At 45.7% G+C, this 21371-nt stretch overlaps 1 pseudogene; it reads right to left on the bottom strand.

The window, feature by feature from the left end:
- Positions 1-20400: 20400 nt before the first annotated feature.
- Positions 20401-21120, bottom strand: LOC125941114 (uncharacterized; annotated as a pseudogene).
- Between the last annotated feature and the right edge of the window lie 251 nt (positions 21121-21371).

Below are 21371 nucleotides of genomic sequence, written 5' to 3'. Positions count from 1 at the left end.
TTCTGTGTCGCCTTATCCCATCCTCGTTGCCGCTTAATGCATCTGACGGCAGTACAACACATGACACAGCACAGCTTGGTCGCCGTGCTTTTAAAGGCAACAGCACTAACAAAGGATGCGCGCGCATAGTCTGTGCACTGAACGGAAAAGGGACAGATAATCAGAATAAGCATGTTTCATGCGATTATAACAACCTTGGTGAATATTTTATACAATACTGAGAGCAAGCTAATAGGCCTATAATTCTTCAATTCTTGAACGTCTCCGTTCTTATGGATGAGTATAATGTTGGCGTTCTTGAAGCTTTCTGGTTCACTTCAAGTCATGAGGCAATGCGTATAAAGGGCCGCAAGCTTTTCATGTATGATATCTCCTCCAGCCTTGATTAAATCGTCTGTTATTCCATCTTCTCCAGCAGCGTTTCCCCTGGTCGTATCGTTCAAGGCCCTTTAAACTTCATCGCTAGTTATAGAAGGGGCCTCTGTATCCTGTTCATCACTACTTCAATTGAAAGTACCTTGGCTGCTGTGGGCACTGTACAGGTCAATATAGAATTCTTCCGCTGCTTTTACTATGTCATCGAAATTGCTGATGATATTACCCTGCTTATCTTTGAGTGCATACATTTTGCCTTGTCTTAGACCTAGTTTTCTTCTGACGGATTTCATGCTGCGTCCATATTTTACGGCTTCCTCAGTATTTTTCCCGTTATAATTTCGGATATACCTAACTTTCTTTTTGATCAATTTCGGCAGTTCAGGGAATTCTATCTGACCTCTCGAGTTTGACACTTTCAGGTTTTGCCGTTTCTTTATTAGGTCCTTTGTAACTTAGGAGAGCTTACTTACTGGTTGCCTTGTTGTCTTGCCTCCCACTTCAACTGCTGCTTCTCAGATCAACCAACTTAAGGTTTCATTCATTACCTCTATGTTGTTTTTATCTTCCTGTTCTAAAGCAGCATATTTGTTTGCGAGCACCAGTCTGAATTGGTCTGCTTTTACCCTTACTGCGTCTAGGTTTGTCTCTTTTTCATGACTAACTTTATTCTTTCTCTCTTCAAATTTAGAGAAATTCCAGACGTAACTAACCTATGGTCACTGCATTTTAACCTACCTAACACTTCTACAGCCTGCACTATGCTGGGATCGGCAGAGAGTATGAAATCTATTTCATTCCTTGTTTTTCCATTATAGCTTTTCAGGTCCAGTTCCTGTTGCTACGCTTCCTGAAGAAGGTATTCATTATTTGAAGCCTATTCCATTCCGTGAATTCTACCAACATCTCTCCTTTAGTGTTCCTAGAATCAATGCCGTAGTTGCCAACTGCTTGCTCGCCAGCCTGCTTTTTCGCCACTTTTGCATTGGAGTCGCCCATTACTACAGTATACTGAGTTTACACCTTTCTCATTGCTAATTCAACATCTTCATAAAGCAGTTCTACTTCTTCAACAACGTGACTGGAGGTTGGGGCGTAGGTTTGTACAACCTTCATTCTATACCTCCTATTCAGCTTTATTATGACGACTGCTACCCTCTCATTAATGATGTAGAATTCATCAATGTTGGCCGCTATGTACTTAGGGACTAGAAATTTTACCCCGAATTCTCTCCTTTCTGGAAGTCCTCTGTAGCAGAGGACGTGGCCGTTATTCAGCACTGTATAAGTCTCACCAGTTTTTCTCACTTCACTAAGACCAATAATATCCCAGGCAATACACTGTAAAAACAGTTGCACCCTTTGGGGCGTATTTTTGCCACAGAACAATAATCGTCATCTGACTTGCGTGGCTTTCCTTTCTTTAACGCTGTGCGCCCGGCACTTCTCGGTCACGAACGACAAGAGCGTTATCAGCGTGACACAGCGTTCTCGACAGGAAAGTATCAAGCGCAGAGTTTTCAAGATAGGAAACGCAAGCAAGACAGATGACGATTATTGTTGTGTGGCAAAAATGCACTCCAAAGGGTGCAACTGTTTTTAGAGTGTAGCTGATATTTCTTCAAATAGCCCTGCTAAGCTAGCCTCACTTGATAGGGTGGGCGTGTTGAGCGTTGCCAGGTTCAGTTTCCATTGGCAGCCTGTCCGGACACAGATATTCTTAGCACCCTCTGTCGCATAGCAGATCTGACCGCCGCCTTGGTCAGGTGCTCCGCAGCCGCTGGGGACTGAGGGCCATGGGTATATTGTAGGAGTCATTAGGGAGTTAGCTGCCGAATACTGCACCAGGGAGGCCAATTCCTGTTCTGGTGAGTGAGGGACTTTGTTTAAGCTTAGCGGGCCTTCCTAATTTGTTTGCACCTTTACTAGTATAGCCCCACTAGCTCTCAGCGATTTTAGTTTTTTTTTTTTTGCCGCGCCACCCCATGCCTGAAAATGTAGTGGACTTGAGGAGGATTGGGACTTATGACCTTCAGATTACCATAAAAAAGAAAAAAAAAGAAAACCGCACAAAACATTACACGTCTAGGTATATATACAACACGATATTCCTCCAACTTAACTGCAGGATAACCCTAAATAAATGGTCATTAAAATATCATATGCGGCATAAACGCCATGAACTGTCTGTGCGTACTGTACGTCGGGGATTTAAGCACGTAGTAGTGCCACTGAGAGCCTCGTTGACTTCACGGATGTACTATCAGACTCGCTCTCACTTTGCGGTCAAAACTCTTGCGTGCGAATCATGCATTAAAAAAAACCTGCGCAAATTACGCGTTCAACACAGCACGAAGATTCGCGCTTATTTATAACTACTACCACGCAATCAATGAAACTCAACTGCTGCCGTCTTCTAAACAAACGCGCGAGACATGCACAGCCTTAGAAATACGTCCCTTACCTAATACGTCGAAGAGAAATGAAATCTGTAGAGTATACCAATACTAAAAAACAATCCGCGCAGCCTGTTTCTAAGGCGCGGTAATCTTTACGTGCGTGCTGGAAGGAAGCATCGGGCGATTTCTAAAATCAGCTGAAGCAGACTGCAGAATAACTAGTATCTAACCTGATGCAGCGTTACTTTCGAAACTCGCCACCTGTAGTTTGATCTCGCGGCGAATGTGCCACATACTCCGTTATCACCGCGCTTCGCTATGGTACTCGTTTGCCAGGGTCACCCATGAGCATCGCGGCATGTCGACGAGTGTATGGCGCCAAGGCAGGGACGGCCATGAAATGACGAGGAAGGAATGACATCGATATATGGAAAAAGGCGTTATGGCGACGACAGCATGAAGACAATAGGATGACGTAGCGTGTGGCTACGATTACTGATTACCACGACATGACCAGAGTATAATATCGAAGTTAGAATGATGACGATGAAACAACCGCGACAGTATGGCAACCGATGCATGACGACGACGCAATCGTCATCATGCTATGACAAGGGCATGAAAACAACGGAATGACGACGTGTATATGATGACAACGACGTGATGAAGATCATAGCACGAAGCCTGTATGACGGCCACAGCGTGAAGAAAATGGCGCGACAAAGGCGGAACAATGACTACGGCATGACAGCGTAGGCATACTCACGACTGAATGATGAGCGTATGGATAAATTGAATGACGAAGAGAGATTGACGTTGATGGAATGATGAAGGAAGTATGACGAAGATGGCATGACAAAATGGGACAACGTTAAGTGGTGACGATGGTGAAAAGAGAGGGTGACGACGATGCGATGATGACAAAGGTATGGTGTCGACTGTGTGACTGCGGTGTGGTTGATAGATAGATTGTGCAAAACGCCTGATGTAGCCAAGGAATGCTAATAGCAATTGTTCTTAAACATTCTGGTGGCCTAACGGCTATTTACCATATGTCTCAGTCGCTTTAAGTCATATATCTTGTTCTTCGTTTTTTTCCTGCCATTTCAAATAATTGGTTCGATCCTTTACTTTGACATGTGAACGTTTAACAATAATCGACTTGTTTACTTTGAATTTGCCCAATCGGTGGGCATGTTCAATGTGCACCGACTGGACAATAATATTTAATTCCATTCGGCATAGTTCTATTATTGACGATTCTGACTCGGGCCACGTTTCACGTTGGCGATCTGTTAATGCAAAGCAGACTAGGTTTGAGCATCGTGCGTGGTCCTTCGAATCATCCAGCCTGGTCTTAATCAATGCGATGTCTTTTACATTTTGATCGGCAAGCGTCCAGATATCGCCAACTTGTTTTTTTTTCTTAGTACCAGGGATGCGCAGTCTTCTTCATTATGGCAAGACGGTTCTTAATCTCCTTTATAGCGCTGTCGCTCTGGGACAGCTTGCGTTGCATGGGTTTCATTTCCTTTAGCAGCGAAGTTTGGCGACATTGGATTTCATTCAGTACTGTCATTATGTCACCGAACGGTTGCCTTTTGCTTGCACGGGTGCTTGGGCCTGGGCTTAACTCGACGTCTCCTGACAGTATTATTAGTTGATTAAGGACACGTGCACAATCGAAAGCAATACGAATACAACACTGTGTGGTCGGAGGCACAACGAGGGCCGTATAGCGAGTACGTCGGTGCATACAATGAATGCTGATAATTTGCCTGCAGAACGAAAAGCCGTCACAGGTTAGCGGCTGTTGTCATGGCTGTCGTGCTACCGAGCACATATAATGCCGCGCAGCACGGTGTCACGCTTATATAGCCGTGTGATGAATGCGACGTTATCTGGTGGCTTGGTATCGGAACAACCAGGGGGCGCAGTTGTGAGAGCCAAGGCTCTCACTGTATGTATGTATGTATGAATGTATGTATGTATGCTTGTACCTAACCAGTTTCCCGCCTACCTGGGTATTCTGTGGTCAAATGGTTAGCGCATGGGGCTGCTGCGCTGAGCAAGCAGGGTTTGGTCACTAAGTAGGTATCACTCATTATCCATCACTGAATAACAACTTCGGTCACTGAGCATGTGTCAATGCCTATAGACGTGCCTCCCTCCGATGAACCTCTTTCACGCCGACATGGGTCACGGTAGATGTGGGAATGGGTAGGCACCGCTGTTCAAAGAAACTCTTTGACGCCGATTTGGAGTATTATGGTTGTGCCACTCGGTCTATGCTGAACTCCAATGAATCTCTTTGATACCAACTTTGGTCACAGGGTATGTGGCAATGTGGGTGGCTAATTATTCAATGAACGTATTTGAGGCGAACTTGGGTAGCTACGGATGTGCCAGAGGCAATGTTCAGCTCTACAATGACGAAAAAGATCCATTAAGTTTATTATACCGAGCGGAACCAAACGCACATTACGAGGGTTCCACAAGGACAGCTACCAGATGCAATGGCGGGTTGCGCCACAGATGCGCTTGGCATGTGCTGCTTTTCAATGAACTCCTTCAACGCTCAACTAACCTCTTGCCAACATGGGTAACTATGTCCCACTGCGTGTACGACAAGCTAGACACCAGTTCTCAGCGCTGGCAGGCACCGCCGGGCCACGCTTCTGGTCTCGGAAGCCACGCGCGGTTTTCTCGGCATCGCCATTAGATGACGCAGCGTATCCACAGAGTAGCCCGGTTGCCGCATTACGCGTTTCTCAGTGTCCGCGTGCGCCGGTGCGCCACGCGTTTCGAAGGCCACGCGCAGGCTTCGTGAAGGTGATGCTAGATGACGTTTCGTGTTCTTAGGCTGAGAGAAAGAAGAGTCCCGCTACTGTACATGCACGGCCTAATGCATAACTCGTTTTGACGGGCACAATACGTTGTGTCCCTATATTGATCCAGTAGTACCGCATTACCGTCGACACTCATCCTGACGTGGGTTCTGCTGCAAGTTTATTGCGGTAGCAATTATATGGACACTCCAGGTGCATTTCTGCCGTCTCCGTCGGCATCGGCGTGACGTTAAGTATAATTTCCAAGGCTGATAACATAGTCGCCGCGCGCCGTATGCTGTACGTGTGAGTGAAAGCGTGCGATAGTGAGCCGGCGATGGTGGATCAATCTCGCGCGCGCGACGGAGGGCGGTGAGTAGGTGGACCGCCGCCTCACGTCGCGGGCAAGGCACCACGAGAACAGCGAGGGAGAGGCGGTTCTTCTACTCTCGCGGCTGCTGCGTGTGGTGCCAACGCGCGCGGCCTATCTTGAAAGCGACCTGCGATGGGGACAGAGTGCACGGGGTGCTGATCGCTTCGTGTGCGCGGTGTTTTCGCCGCTTAGTTCGCGTTTAAGCGAGAGCCAGCACAAGTGGCACAATATTTTTAATTTAGTTAGTAAGCGAATATTTCAAAGTTTACACGACCGATGAAACTACGATCCTTACAGTGCTTCGTATAGCTGTCGACTAATTTGCCCTCTCAATCCATGCTTCGCCTTTCGAATGAAACTACGACTTTTTAAAATAATTTTTTATGTGAAAATTCAAAATAACACCCCGAGCAGCATGAATGAAAGTACTAATAAGCTATTTTTAGTTAGGTACGTAAAGCACAAAAATACAACATATAAAAAACACGTGTTTTGCTCCTAGTTCCCAGCTTCTGTAAGGGATACCACTCAAAAAGACTGGATGCACATTTGGTGGCGGTAATATGAGCCTTAGTTTTTGCTTATTTCAGCAATAACTTAGTTCCGTTTTACTACATTCTTTCAGCTATTGAAGCAATGGTTGTTCAGGTTGAAGAGCACCCCCATGCCAGCTCCTACTTTATTATTGCCTAGCAGCAGCTTTTGTGAGCAAGAAAGCTGGCCTAGTCGTGCACCTTCAACTGGTGGTGGAGCTTTCCCATGCTTCGTACAATGCTTCTACATTATTATCCACTATTGTACAATGTTGCACAGTATTCTACTGTATTGAATAATGGCTTCACAGAGGCGATGTTCAAAAACTAAAGATGATAGTACTCTTAAAGCTACTACCGAACGTCAGTCTGAAATTGACTGCGTGTTTTATTACGATAGAAATTATATGGACACTTGAAGTGCATGCTGCCTTCGCGGCTTCTACTCTGTCAGCATCTGCGTACTTGTACTTTGCGCGGCTGAGGGCGGTCGCACGCACCGTATCTTGAAAGCGATCTCCACACGGCTCTTATCTTTGTATGCGCTTCGCTTTCGCCGCTCAGTTTCCGTTGAAGCGATAGACCGCACGAACCTTCAGTGTGGGCTGCGCCGCGCTTGCTCACGCCAGCGTTTTGACAGTGGTTGTCTGCGTTCATCGAGTGTGATCTATTGATGTTTGCTTGCACGCGCTGACACCATGCTAGCTAATTCAGTGAGGAAGCGATTGTGTCCAAGTTTATGCAGCGATAAAACTACTATCCTTACTCCGCATAGCTGTCTACTAGTAAATTTGCTATCGGAATACTTCGGCTTTCTGGCGAAACTGCGACTTTTTTGCATGAGTAAAAACATCACACGACGGGAAGGATTTCTCGTAATAAATTTACATACGCTGTCGAAACGCTGATAAAATAAAGCAATTCATGCTGGGAAAAAATAAAGTTGCGCTTGATATTACTGGAAGAAAATCATTAGAATAACGCGTTCTCCTGAGCATACACCAATGTAGGGCTATTTTCGTTTAAAACCTATGTTCCAGAGGCGATCAACACTCAGTTGTTGCGTTGTTTGATTGGAGAAGTGCTAGAAGCACTGAAGGCTGATTTTGACGATACCACCACTCTAAGTTTAATTTTTGCGAACTCCCAAATGGGCGAAATATTAATAAATCTGACGTTGAGTTGAAGTGCCGTCTTGAATTCATAGATTGCACGCTGTTGGTTGTAGAAGAAGCGAAAAACTTTTGATCAAATTGATTGATTTCATTAGGCCCGGTAAGCAACAGCTTAGCGGGGACCGTCAGCCTGCAATGGTTTCTATCGAGTTTTATTAAAGACGATCAAAAATTCCCAGCAATGCCGAAATGTTTCGTCCATAGGTAGCAAACTATGTGTGATACCTTACAATCAAATAGTTTATACCATGTTCCCGATGACTCCGCGTGCGACTGGTCGGTGTTTTTTGTTCCTCCAAATAAGCTTGGCCAGCTTTGTAAGCCCACAATTTCTACCAAGGTTCCAGCCCTGAGACATTCTAAAATAGTCCTTAAAAACGTGCGATGAGAACGACAAAAGCGCGGGACAGAACGTTAGAATTACTTGTCTCCAGTGTGCTTCACTTTAATTTATTACCTTAAAGACCTCCAATTTGGAGGTATTACATAGGGGGTAGGCACATAGATACAAAATAAGTTTTTGGGTAAATATGGTAGTTATATAATCAGCTCGTTCTCGTCCCCCGTCTTGTTCCAAGCGCTAGTTAAATACGTCTTAAGTATGCAATGCACCCCAACTAGCCCAGCTGTCTTTTTCACTAACAAGGTTGCACGTGTTAGACGCGAGCAAACGCATCATGACGGACTTGTAAAGTGTATGAGCTTCTCTTTTATATCACAAATATTGTATTGGATGAACAGGGCGCTTCCAGAGCGACAATTACCACAACACACGATGATGGTAACAGCTTAAACACTAAAATTCCAGCCGTTGTTTCCCTAGATTGCTCTGCAAGAATTGTGGCTGCGCACGTTACATCGAGAATTTTGATATCGGTCCTAGTCGCAATCACCTCACAGGAGTGATAACTGAAGCAGAAACTATAATAAGATACGGAGAGATGCGGGAGGTCACCTTCGATGATCTTACCATACAAGCAAGTAAGTTATTTTTTGGTCTTTCGGCATTTGAATATTGAAATGCATTTTCTTTGTTATTTGTGTTTTTGCTCTGTTGGCGTTCACTAAGTATAACGAAGAAAGGGTCGACCGAGTGTCGACACTAAAGAAGAGGTGGTCGACGTATCTGATGGTTGATCCCATTTGATCAACAAACGTTGAGTACATCTCTCTATTCTTTTTTTTAATGTTCATTAGTTTACTCATTTCGTATCAGATTCGTAGCGTCTCACGAGCGATTACGTTAACCTTGTCTTCCTCATAGCATTGATATTTAGTTGACCCACCGAGAAGCCAGGTGGGCCGATCCCGTAGGTTATGCAGTCTCTGGTACAATGTGGGCAATGTTAGACTATATTGTCTCATATCATGCCCGTAATTTTCGCGTCTTGTGGGAACCACAGAAGCCGCCTTCCAGACACCACTGCCTTGCGCGTGCCCTCCTGAGTCAAAGCGAACTCTCTCTATTTCCCCAAAGTGTACCATATGGCGGCTTTGCCTGAACATGCCTATATAGCGAATGTTACTGCGAAAACTTTCAAAAAGTTTTAAAGGTTGCCTGTGGCAGATAGCAGAATTATAGTTCACGAGCTGGTCTACTCGAAGAGGCGGACATTACTTGCACAAAAACTGAAATACATAAGCGACAAGGAACAAATAAGTTTTCAACTAATTACATAATGGTCCATATTCTAATTCACAAATTCTAGCCGTGGAGTTCGCAAGGCGGATCCACTTGGAACAAATGCCCCGCATGACAACAGTTTCGATATATGAATTCCCGAAGTTTGCGGACAAATGCATTGGCGTTACAGTTACTTTCTTAACAAAACGTCGTTTTATGCATTGAAGCAGTAAGCGTTGTGCTTAACAAAACTTCGTTAACAAAAAAGAAAGCACAAAGAAAAAGAAAAAAAAAAACTTCAAAAACTTCGCAAAACGTCGTTATATGCAATAAACCACAAAAGAACTGGATCGCCACAGGCAACCTTTAAAAATTTGTGAAAGTGTTCGCCGAAACACCCTCTATAGGGCGGTGCAGCCTTTACAGGGGTAATGTGCGATGTGGGCAATTGTTTGCTATATTGGCGCTATTAAGCGCTACAGTTAGGTTCAGCTTTAGTGCGGCTATTTCCTGCTTCTTGTCCTGTTGAGTATAATAGTGCTACGAGAGAGACATTCAGCCTGGGGCAGACGACGAAGAAGACGGTTATCGCTGGTGCTGGTGGCTGTCCACCATCTTGGCTACTGTGTCTCTCTCATACTGTAAATACAGTGTCAATAGTCCCGCCTTGTGTTGTTTTACGTAACATCTTTTTGGTGGAGGTGCTCTTGCGTCTCACAACGCTGCTCTAGAGGGCTTAAAGGACGTTTTTTTTTTTCGGCGGGGGGGGGGGGGGGGGGGGGAGGGGTTATACGATACGCAGACTCTTGATGCAAAACTTGTGTGAATTTCGGTAAGGATTGCTCATATTCAAGAGCACCTCACAGGTGCCACGTTATAACCCGTTGTATGTTTAGGGTCACCCTTCTGTTATATTTTCTCTACTTTTTGCGCAACCACTCAAAGCTGCGCTTATGTCAACAAAACGTCATGGAATACCAACTCCGCAAAAGTGTCTCCCTTGTGATATTGTGTTTGTTAATGCGGAGCGACTGCTTACGGAGTGTTTCGACATAAGCCTGTGTCACTGCGAGATGGCGTTGAGTAGAATTACGTTCCTGCTCCACGTACGTAGAAAGTGCCCACTAACGCGCTGAAAAACATGATGAATTTTTGCGTCTACTAAAGGAGTTAAAGGAGCTCTACTTCATACCGTACGTATTCGGTCAGCAACCCAAAGTGAAAGTGGCGATGATGCTCGGTTGAGAACTTTTAATATCTTACGTTTCCCTTAGAGCGGCGTACTGGTACACGAACACATCGACGCACAATCCATCCGTCATAGGACAAGGTAGAGGTTTTTCCCAATCTTTCGCTGTACACGGATCCTGCAATAATGTTTTTATAAGTAACTTCCGACGTGCTAGAGAACAGGCTCTGTTGGGATGCAATTTAACCAAGAGCTCGCAATATATAATATAGAAAATGCTCAACTAATGAAGTTGTGGACATCAATGATTCAAGAAAGTCCAAACAAAAAAAGGATACATAGCCACTTAGACATACATAGCCACTTATACATACCTAGACACTTAGACGACATGAGCTAATCAGTATTAAATACGCACCTGGTACTCTGACATTTTGCCTATCTGTCCTTCATGGGTTATTCCACGAGAGATCAACGCGGGTCCAAAAATTCATATTTTAGATTTCATTCAATATTTTATATTTTGCGCGCATATCACTCGGTAGTACGAAAGTGAACTTGCATTCTTCGACAAATGGATACTTTAGGAGAAAAAAAAATATCGAAATTCTTCAGGTGGCAGGCGCCATTTACATGCACCGGGCATTCTCGCAAGTTCACAACAATGTCAAATACAAAATATTACGCCTACAAAGAATGTATTTTCTTGTGTAAAACGTATACGTAAAGAAGAGTCAGCAAGTGCTGTGTGCCAGGCTTCTGTGCGAAACGGAAGTGTTTTAGAAAAAATTCTTAATTTGCTACACCTTTCGAAATTTGCTATATTTACGAATTTTTGTCTACTAAACTAATGCATGTAGCCTTTTGAAATTTGGGGGGGGGGGGCTATGAGACCTTAACCTGTTTAACGATTGTGCTGAATATTGTTGCTGTGTCACAAGTTTCCATTTTTACAGTTTGCCTCAAATGTGAAGTTTTGACGAAAATGAAGACTATTTAAAAATGAAAATAAAAAAAACCATCGTTAATTTTTCTCAAAATTTCGTAAACTGCTGTCCACAGACACTGGAAAAAGAACTTTAAAAAACATCTTCCATTATTTTGTTTTTAATGACAATATATGTGGTAGAAATGAAAGCTTCGCCGGGATGCAGCAAGGTGCTTAAAAATGGGGACATCGGGGTAAAAAGAACGTCCATTAGCCTCTGACTTGCCTAAACTTGGCCATGATTGAGACAAAAGGGCAGTTTTGGTAAACTAGTTTGATGATTGCAAGCACGCAGTTCTCGAATGCCTAACTTTCTGACGTAAGTTGTGCTACTGGGCCAGCATTCGCGCCCATATTTTGTTACTGCTTTCAGATGATGCTCTTCTAAAAATCGTCTCTTTTGAACGAGTTGGTAGAGTGTAGTAGAATGGGGAGTGGGTCCGTGGGAGGCGGTGGCAAACGGTGGCAAAGCGAAATACGTTGAAAGATGCTGGCGGTGTGGCCGCCGCCTTAGAGCAAGCTTTAGCTTGGGTGCTCCTATCTAAATACATGTAAAGCGAGAATTCGTTTTTCTGGGCAACCACTGCACCACATTTGGTGACGTTTGTTGCAGTTAAAAGAAAAGTGAAACTCCAATGGCTGTTGGTTGCGATTTTTTTTATTTAAGTCGTCAACTGTTTAATGAAATTGACAAAATAGCAGAGCTTCAGAAAACGAAACTATCAAATTTACAACTCTAACTGAGCAATGGAACATCACATCACGATCTTGTAAATTGCACCGAATATTAAATCTAAAGCGTACAAAATTGCTATATTCTAAATGGCTTTAAAATAGACTACTATTTTGTGTGTAGAACTTGTACCAAATCCTTGTAAACAATGTAACAAATTCACGTAAGAAATAAATTGGCATATCAATTTTGTGTGCTTTGAATGCTCTAATAGACGCCCTTCACAGGTCTGCGATATCTTTTATATAGGTGCAGAGCTACGAATTTGTATACTTCCTGCTTTTATTTTTTTCAAACTTACCAATGCTTGAAAATTCTAGATAAATAATGCAGGCCAGAAATCGACATTTCACGTCCAACAGTCACTAGAATTTACCTTTCTCTCTCATGTTCAGCAAATTTAAGTAAAATAGGCCCAGTGTTTATCTCAGAAAATCGTTTCTACGTTTTACATGTATTTGAATAGGTGGCATCGGAGTTGTGCCCGAGCTAAAGCTTCCTCTAAGAGCAAGCTTTATTAGATTCGCTTCATTAGATCTGCGTGATCTGGCCCTCTGGATCAGTTGGTCTTATTGAAAATGTGGAACCAGCCGCGATTACTGCAGCGCTTCGTAAACCGAGGACGCGTTCTCAGCACGCTATCATCCTTTCGGATTTGTCAGCGGTGCTCCAACAATTATCCCGTCCATTGTATGGCAGCAAATTCGGCCGACAGTCATTGATGTTAGCTAAGAAGCTCAGCAATAGGCATGTCATTCTCAAGTTTCAGTAGATACCGCCACATGTTGGACTTGCAGGCAATGATGCAGCAGATTAAATTAAGTGTGCCAATGAATGACCCCTTATGTAAAGACTTCTCAGTACTTTGAATAGCACCTCACCATCCAGGAGTGGTTTAAGGAATCCGTCACGCAGAAGCTATACGCTGTTTCATAGAGTAAGAATTAGTTGCGCGAACACCCCCCCCCCCCTCCCTGTTAATGCGAAACAGTTCATCTGTGCCTGCCAATACTTCAATAAAAACATAAATGCTCTACTTGAGGCTTAGCACAGAAGACAATTTCCGTAAGAGTGCGCGGAACAGGTATTGTTTTCCAAAACACACAAGTTTCAGAGAGAGGAAGTGTCGCGCCTCTTTTACCACCTGTTCAACCCACTTTTTAAAGAGGCGGTAGAAGAAAGCAACCGCTGGCACTATCTGGCAGCTAAATCAGCCCTAACCAACACCATCGCCCCCCCCCCCCCCCCACCACCACCGTATCTTAGGTTACAGTGTATAACGACGTTTCCGACGGAGCCATGGCGAGTACGACATTTTTAGGGACGTTTACCTGCCGTAAATTGTGTTACTTGTGTACATGCACAGGTAGTTCTCCGTTAAATCTGAAATTATCTGCGTTGCAAGCTACGCACACTTGTTAAATAAAATGCGCCATGTAAAAGTTGCTCTGTTGACGTATCTTTACTTGCATTCAAGAGAATGAGTATTGTACTAAATGGTATTTTATGCGTAAGTATTGACCATAAGGGTAAAATTACCCTTGTGTCGCAATCTTGGCCAAGTTTAGGCAAGTCAGAGGCTAATGGACGTTCTTTTTACCCCGATGTCCCCATTTTTAAGCACCTTGCTGCATCCCGGCGAAGCTCTCATTTCTACCACATATATTGTCATTAAAACCAAAATAATGCAAGATGTTTTTTAATGCTCTTTTTCCAGTGTCTGTGGACAGCTGTTTACGAAATTTTGAGAAAAATTAACGATGGGGGTTTTTTTATTTTCATTTTTAAATAGTGTTCCTTTTCGTCAAAACTTCACATTTGAGGCACACTGTAAAAATGGAAATTTGTGCTACTGCAACAGGTCAAGGTCTCATAGCCCACCAAATTTCAAAAGGCTACATGCATTGGTTTAGTAGATAAAGATTCGTAAATATCGCTCGTAAATATAGCAAATTTCGAAAAGTGTAGCTAATTAAGAATTTTTTCTAAAACACTTCAGTTTTGCACAGAAGCCTTAAACAACGCTTGCTGGCTCTTCTTTACGTATACGTTTTAGACAAGAAAATTCATTCTTTGTAGCCGTAATAATTTGTATTTCACATTGTTCTGAATTTGCGAGAATGCCCGGTGCATGAAAATGGCGCCTGCAACCTGAAGAATTTCGATATTTTTTTCTCCTAAAGTATCCATTTCTCAAAGAATGCAAGTTCATTTTCGTACTACCGAGTGATATGCGCACAAAATATAAAATACTGAATGAAATCTGAAATATGAATTTTTGGAGCCGCGTTGATCTCTCGTCGTTTATCTCTTCAATAAAACCTGTGTTTGGTTGATGCCTTTTAAAGACTCCGGTTCTATAAATCTCTCCCCTGCTTTTTTTCCCCCATGGATACTCAAAACGCCTCTTGTTTATCTTTACTGCTGGCTTGTTAATGTTTACGTACGCTTCGAGCTCCAGCGCTTCTGGAAGCTAGACGTTCCATACGAGTCTTGCTGGGTGAATACGTTCGCATTCCATTAAAATGTGCAAATTATCGCCTGATATTTCCTGCAGCAGGCACATGCGTCACGTGTCCTCATTATCTACATAAATAACGCTATGCTTGTAATAAACTTCTTAGTTGCGACTCTTGTGCCGGTCTTGTGACTTGTTTCTCTCCAGCCTATGTCTCATTTGGCACTGCGTTCCTTAGGATCAAATGCAATCACGCTGATTTCGTGTTACAGCGGAAGGGGCGAGAACAATAAGCTTGTAAATAGGTTTTACTACGGATCTACTCCATTTGGAGGGGGATTTATTAACGTTGTATGGCAGGCAGAAGGACTGCGCGACGGGCACAGCAAAGACAGTCTCAGTCGGCGTCAACAGCTCGCGATGTGCGCTCGCACCTTTAGGCAAGACAGAGTCCCACTGCCGCTAGCGTTACTTCATCCCCACTACACCTTTAATACATTTTGGCAGTTTGTGCTAGATATATGAAACGCAATAAATAAAGCGATAACATGGCGACGAGAAAACAATGGAAAAATGAAACTAAGGGCAACTAGGCAACCCCACGAAAACCATGCGAATAAAATCTAACAACAAGGCTCTAATTACATAAAGCCAACAGACAACGAAGCCAAGGAAAGCATCGGGGAATTAAGTGTAGTTGAAATTGCAATGTAGAAAATAATGAAAGAGAAATTAAAGTGGACGAAAAGATAACTTGTCGCCGGCGGGAGCCGAACCCGCAACCTCCGCATTACGCGTGCGTTGCACTACCAATTGTGCTACGGCGACGGCCATCAATTCGTCCACTAACTTGGGTATTTATTTTTACTAGATCTAGCCCTAGGAGTGTTAGCCACCGCCACTCAGAACCATGGTGGGCGGATGTGGAACATCTTTTTTAGCCCGATGGCATCACGATAGACGAGATCTTGGAAGAGCAAGCACATGGCTGATAAACCCTCGCATGCTACCTAATGACATCAAGGCTGTAAGATTCGAGAACCTCCGACCATCATGGTTCTGCGTGGCGCTGGCTAACACTCCTAGGGCTAGATCTAGTAAAAATAAATACCCAAGTTAGCGGACGAATTGATGGCCGTCGCCGTAGCACAATTGGTAGTGCAACGCACGCGTAATGCGGAGGTTGCGGGTTCGGCTCCCGCCGGCGCAAGTTATCTTTTCATCCACTTTCATTCCCTCTTCTTCATTATTTTTTACATTCCAATTTCAACTACACTTCATTTACCCGATGCTTTCCTTGGCTTCGTTGTCTGTTGGCTTTATGTGGTTATGACTAACAAAATCGAGCCCCTCGGTTCCCAGTCTTCTTTCGTAAGGCTCTAAGTAGTAATATATACATAGACATTTTAGCCCTAATACACACACTACAAATGCATAGACTATTGATGACGGACTATGTATTCAGATAGGGAAAATAGCCGGCGCTGTCTTCACCACGCGTCGTCGGGTTCACGGGGTGCTCGGGATACGCGCGGTTTCATTTCCGCATCAGCACTTCAGGAGCAGACGAAGTGCACATCTCAACTGGGTGGACACTTACAGAATACTTGCCCTGGTGTCATGCGGACCCACCCGTCCGCGCTCTTCGTACTTGCGTCTGGTGTCCGCAGTTTCACACTATCGTCTGCTCGCGTCAGATTTCTCTCGTGCTTGTTTCGATTGTTTCTTTCCAGTGATGCGTCTAAACCGACACCTCCGATGAAAAGTTTTTTGGAGACAGCACCATATCCGATTCTGTACGACAAGACGGACCTTGAATACAAGAACGCGGAGGCGACACCCAGTACCATATTCGCCTTGCCTTTTTAGCGCGTCGACGTCGCAACAGAAGGGAGCACACTAACATGATTATGATCAGTGGCACTCACTTCGTCATGTTCAGAAGGCATGACTCGCGTTAAGAACGAAGGACGCAAGATGTCAACACAGCGCCGATCTGTCAGCAGACAAAGGAAAAAGATTGCGACATTTCGTACCTACACGCAGAGTAAAAGAGAGGTGAGATTTTCATGCTGTCACTGCGACAGCGGCTCGCCGCCAGTTTGGCCAGTTTGTGCGGCCTCACTGCCGCAGTTGCGTTTAATCGTCGTCGTCGTAGGCAAGCGACTCGTGCTCGTGCTCGCGCTCGCCACGTGCTCGTGCCACTGCTCCCGCGTGCCACTGCTCCAGGCTCGGGTCATCTGCGCCTGCGCGCATGCCTTCGGCGTGTTTATAGGGCCTTTTTCTGACGCTGATAGCAAGCGCTTGCGTTGCTCAGTGGTGAAATATCCGACTTCCACGCAGCGGGCGTGGGTTCGATCCCGGCGGAGACCGGGTACTTTTTAGATGTGAAGCAGCTTATGGCGGGGACTTTGTCCATCCCTCCGTCCCGCGGCGTCCCACACCCCCACAGCGCATGCGCGCCCCTCCCCCTCTCTTTACCTCTCCTACGCTCCTCCTCTCACTCCTCTACGGATCCTCTACGGAGCGGCGCCCACGTCCCACACCCGCACAGCGCATGCGCGTCCCCTCAACCTCTCTCTCCTCTCCTACGCTCCCCCTTTCTCTCCTCTAGGAATCCGGAGCGGCGCGCACGACAGGTGGTGCGACAGCTGCATGCTCTGCTGCATACTCCGCCGCGGTAGTTCCGCGGTATGAAAATGACGGAGCGCGCGCGCCTCATTCTCTCTCCTGTGCAGCGCCGCGATGAGCGCTCGGGCCACTGCCGCGAAACCATCTCCCGCTCAAGCTAACCATCTCCGCGCTGCTTCGCATCCACACATGGTTTCCTTTAGCGGAAGATCGAGTAATTCTTTCGCATTTCGGGTGATAGCGGTTACGCAGCGGCGGTGTACAAGGCGAACCGAAACGGCTATTAACCGTTTGAATGAGCCCACAGCAACTTACGCTGTAAAAGTCGTGACGAGGTCATCTGCTATAGCACGCAGCGCGACAACAGATATGCCTTGGGGTACAACTTGCTTTATCATGCCAAAATTGACGACGGGTATAACCGGTTATCGGGAAACGTTACGACGGAGTTGGGCACAGTGATATTGCGCTTCAAAAGGAGATCAGGAAAAGGTGTGACGGCGTAAGCGCCATCGGGCAGAACTAAATATGATAATAAATAGATGAAAGTCAAGGCTTTAGGTGGCAGGCTGACAAAGGTGGACGTACTAAAGTTGTTCGAGAGTTCGGCATGAATATGCTGGAGACGAGGAAGTTCGAGGCAATGGGTACCGGCAGAACAGTCGATAAGAGTGCAATGCGCCGTAGGAAAGTAGTCCGAGGATAAGGTCATGGAGACAATTCGTCAGCACTTTAAAAAAAGTCGCAGGTACGCCCGAAAAGCAATGCATCAATTGCGATAGCAAATTTACTACTAGAGTATACGGAGTAAGGGTAGAAGTTTTATGGGCTGTATAAACTTGGACACATTCACTTACTAACTGAATTAACAAGCATGATGTCAGCGCGCTCAAGCAAACATGAATAGATCACACTCCATGACTGCAGACAAGCACTGTCAAAGCGCTGGCGTGAGCAAGCGTGCCGGAGCAGTAAACTAAAGTTCGTGTGGCCTATCGCTTCAACGGTAACTGAGCGGCCGAAGGCACAGCGCATACAAAAGTCAGAGCCGTGTGGAGATCGCTTTCAAGATACGGTGCGCGCGACAGCCCTCAGCCGCGCAAAGTACAAGTACGTAGTTCCTGGCCGAGTAGAAGCCGCTCACCCCCCCCCCCCCCCCATGTGCTGCATTCCCGCTTTCCTCCTTTCACGTGGGAGATTGAGTCGCCAGTTCCTCTTGCGCCCGGTCCCAAGATACGCATTTAGTGCCGCAGCTAAACGTCGCCTCCCCTCCCCTGCCCTACCTTCCTCCCTCCCATCCCCCCACGGCCTTTCGCACGACCGGAGACGTCGTGTTTACTCTCCGCCGTGCGTTCGCTCTCCGTTCGCTCTCCGCTTTCACTCGCACATACATACTATATCCGGAACCTCAAGGCCACGACGACGACTGCGCTTGAAGTGTCCATATAATTGCTATCGCAGAGAAAGAACTGGAACGTCGCGGCCGGTGATGCTTATACGGGCCGTAGAAATTGCAGTGTTGGAAACAGTGCTGCCATCGGCGACTCGTACGGCTCGTGTAGTAGCAGGCGTAAGAACCTTGTTCATTCGACGACGGAGGTTAGCACTCATTATGGACAGCTGGGCGCCAGTATCAATTAACACCGTTAAAGGGACACCGTCGACGTGAATAGCAAGTTCTGGTCCATTGGGAGCGTCAGTAGAGGATTTCAGCAAGATGTAAATAATGCGGCGCTACCCACAGCAGCTGCATGGCCTGTTTTCTTCCCGCGGGGGTCCGTAATTGGTCGGCGACGAATAACGGCGTGGCTCGGGTGACAGAGATCGACGGCGCTGAGGTGTCGGTGAGCGAGTGCGACGAATGTCATCTCCAGGAACGTCACAGGTAACAGACATACGGCGAGGATCGGCATATGGGCGAGAAGTATCTCAAATACGGGGACGTCCTGAAGGTACGGAGATGGCCAGCTACATGAATAATTCGGTGGCAACGGAAGCAGATAGGCTTGTCGTCCGGAGTTCTCCACTCAGTAGGGTTGCGGAATCTGGGAGGAGAATACAGGTCATTGCGAGGCACAGCTGTCGGCACCGGTCTGGCGTCAGGTCGGGAGGCAGAGCAGGCAACAGGAAAACCGAGGTTGGCAAATACTTGCCGCACGACTGCAAGAAGGAGGGAGATCGCTGGTGCTGACTGGCATGGGTGGAAGGGTCCTGGAATTCCAACCTCGGGCTAGCGGCGAACGATACGCGTCACGTCCCCATTGAAGGGAGGCGCTGTGGTAAGGTCGTCGCAGAATGAGTAAGTATATGTACTTTGAATGAAGTGGCAGACGTGTTAGGGAGGCGGGAGAACTGTGGAATGACGCGGTGACTTTTGGCTAGCTCGATTAATTAATTATGAGGTTTTACGTGCCAAAACCACGATCTGATTATGAGGCACGTCGTAGTGGGAGACTCCGGAATAATTTCAACCACCTGAGGTTCTTTAACGTGCACCTAAATCTAGGTACACGGGTGTTTTCGCATTTTGCCCCCGCCGAAATGCGGCCGCCGTGGCCGGGATTCGATCCCGCTACCTCGTGCTCAGCAGCCCAACACCATAGCCACTGAGCAACCACGGCGGGTTTTAGGGGCGAAGCTCCTTAGGGTGTGGGTCTGTCCCTCCTCTGTAGTAGTAGTACTAGTCGTCGTCTTCGTAGTAGGTAGCCACGTCTACTTTTATGAAAAAAAAAATTCCGAAAGTTGTGTCCGTAGCGCGGAATCGAACCAGGGACCCCTCGCTTCCGAACGCGCGGCGCTAACCACTACGCCACGAAGCTTTTTTCTTTTTTTTTAGCCACGCAAGCACACTTTATTCTTAATCCAACGTAGCAAATATCCAGCACTGAAGCGTTTTTTTTTTCACAAGTTTCCTAAACACAGAGAGAGGGAATCATACATCTACATAAAGACCAGTCTTTGCTGCAGGCGCTTCTGCCACACCTGCCATGTCTTGCTAAACTCTTCTTCGCCGTCAAGCAGCGAACTTGTGTATGTAAAAGCATCACAAAATTGGGTCCACGCCGGTTTCGCGTTTTCTAGAGCTAGCATGTAGTCAGTTCTTGATCTCCAAATTGCGTACAAACCTAGTAATATCAGGGTTTCCACACAGCTCTCATTTTTATGCGGTTCAACTCTCAAAAACTTTACGTCTTCCCAATTTGGGTATATATGTACATTAAACACAATTCGTATGTTATGCCAAAAGTGTGCTGCATTTGTACAAAACAAAAAGACGTGTTGCAACGATTCTGGATATGGGCAGAGTGCGCAGTCCGTTGTCCACGGCACAAAAAAAACCTTATTACTTAACCATGTTTTGACGGGTAAAACTTCGACATGTAACTTAACAAAAAAATCCTTAATCGCTGTTTTTACAGGATATTTTGGAAGACGCTTAAAAACGTCAGACTCCAGCTGGCTTCCATGTCGAGACCGATATAGTGGTGGTGGGAATAACATATCTATAGTGTTCCAGTACAGGCTCTTCCGTTTTACATTTTTAGGTACTCTTGAGAAAAACGTTGCTGAAAGAATCGAGCTGCCTTCTCCACCTCCCTGTAGAACTTTAGGGTGTGCACACGTGGGACGCCTTGGGCACAATCAATCCACTCACCCAAGTACCCACCGCCTAGTTGTTTGAAAGAATGGCGTATAATATGATTAGTTTGGTTTTTGAAAAAAAAAGGTACCTGTGAACTTTTAGTTTTACCTCTACGTTTACAAGCCCTAGGCCTCCTTTCGCCTTACTTAAAAATAAATTACTACGCCTCATGTGCTCAAAACGTGACTCTCATATAAATGTTGCACAAAATCTATGCACACAATTCACGTGTGCCGGCAAACAGGGCATCACCTGCGCTGAGTACCACACAGCTGGAAAGAACACAGTATAGCACACAATGGCTCTGTTCAAAAATGGGACAGTTCTTCCATGCCACTGTTGCACTTTTGCCGCGAGAGTGTCACTTCGAATCGTATTCTGTCCGTTCTGTAGGTTGGCAGTATCAAAGCACACACCGAGGT

The sequence above is a fragment of the Dermacentor silvarum genome, chromosome 10 (assembly GCF_013339745.2).
Source record: "Dermacentor silvarum isolate Dsil-2018 chromosome 10, BIME_Dsil_1.4, whole genome shotgun sequence".
NCBI lineage: Eukaryota > Metazoa > Arthropoda > Arachnida > Ixodida > Ixodidae > Dermacentor > Dermacentor silvarum.
The sequence above is the reverse complement of the archived record's forward strand: the minus strand, read 5'-3'. Positions and strand labels throughout refer to the sequence as shown.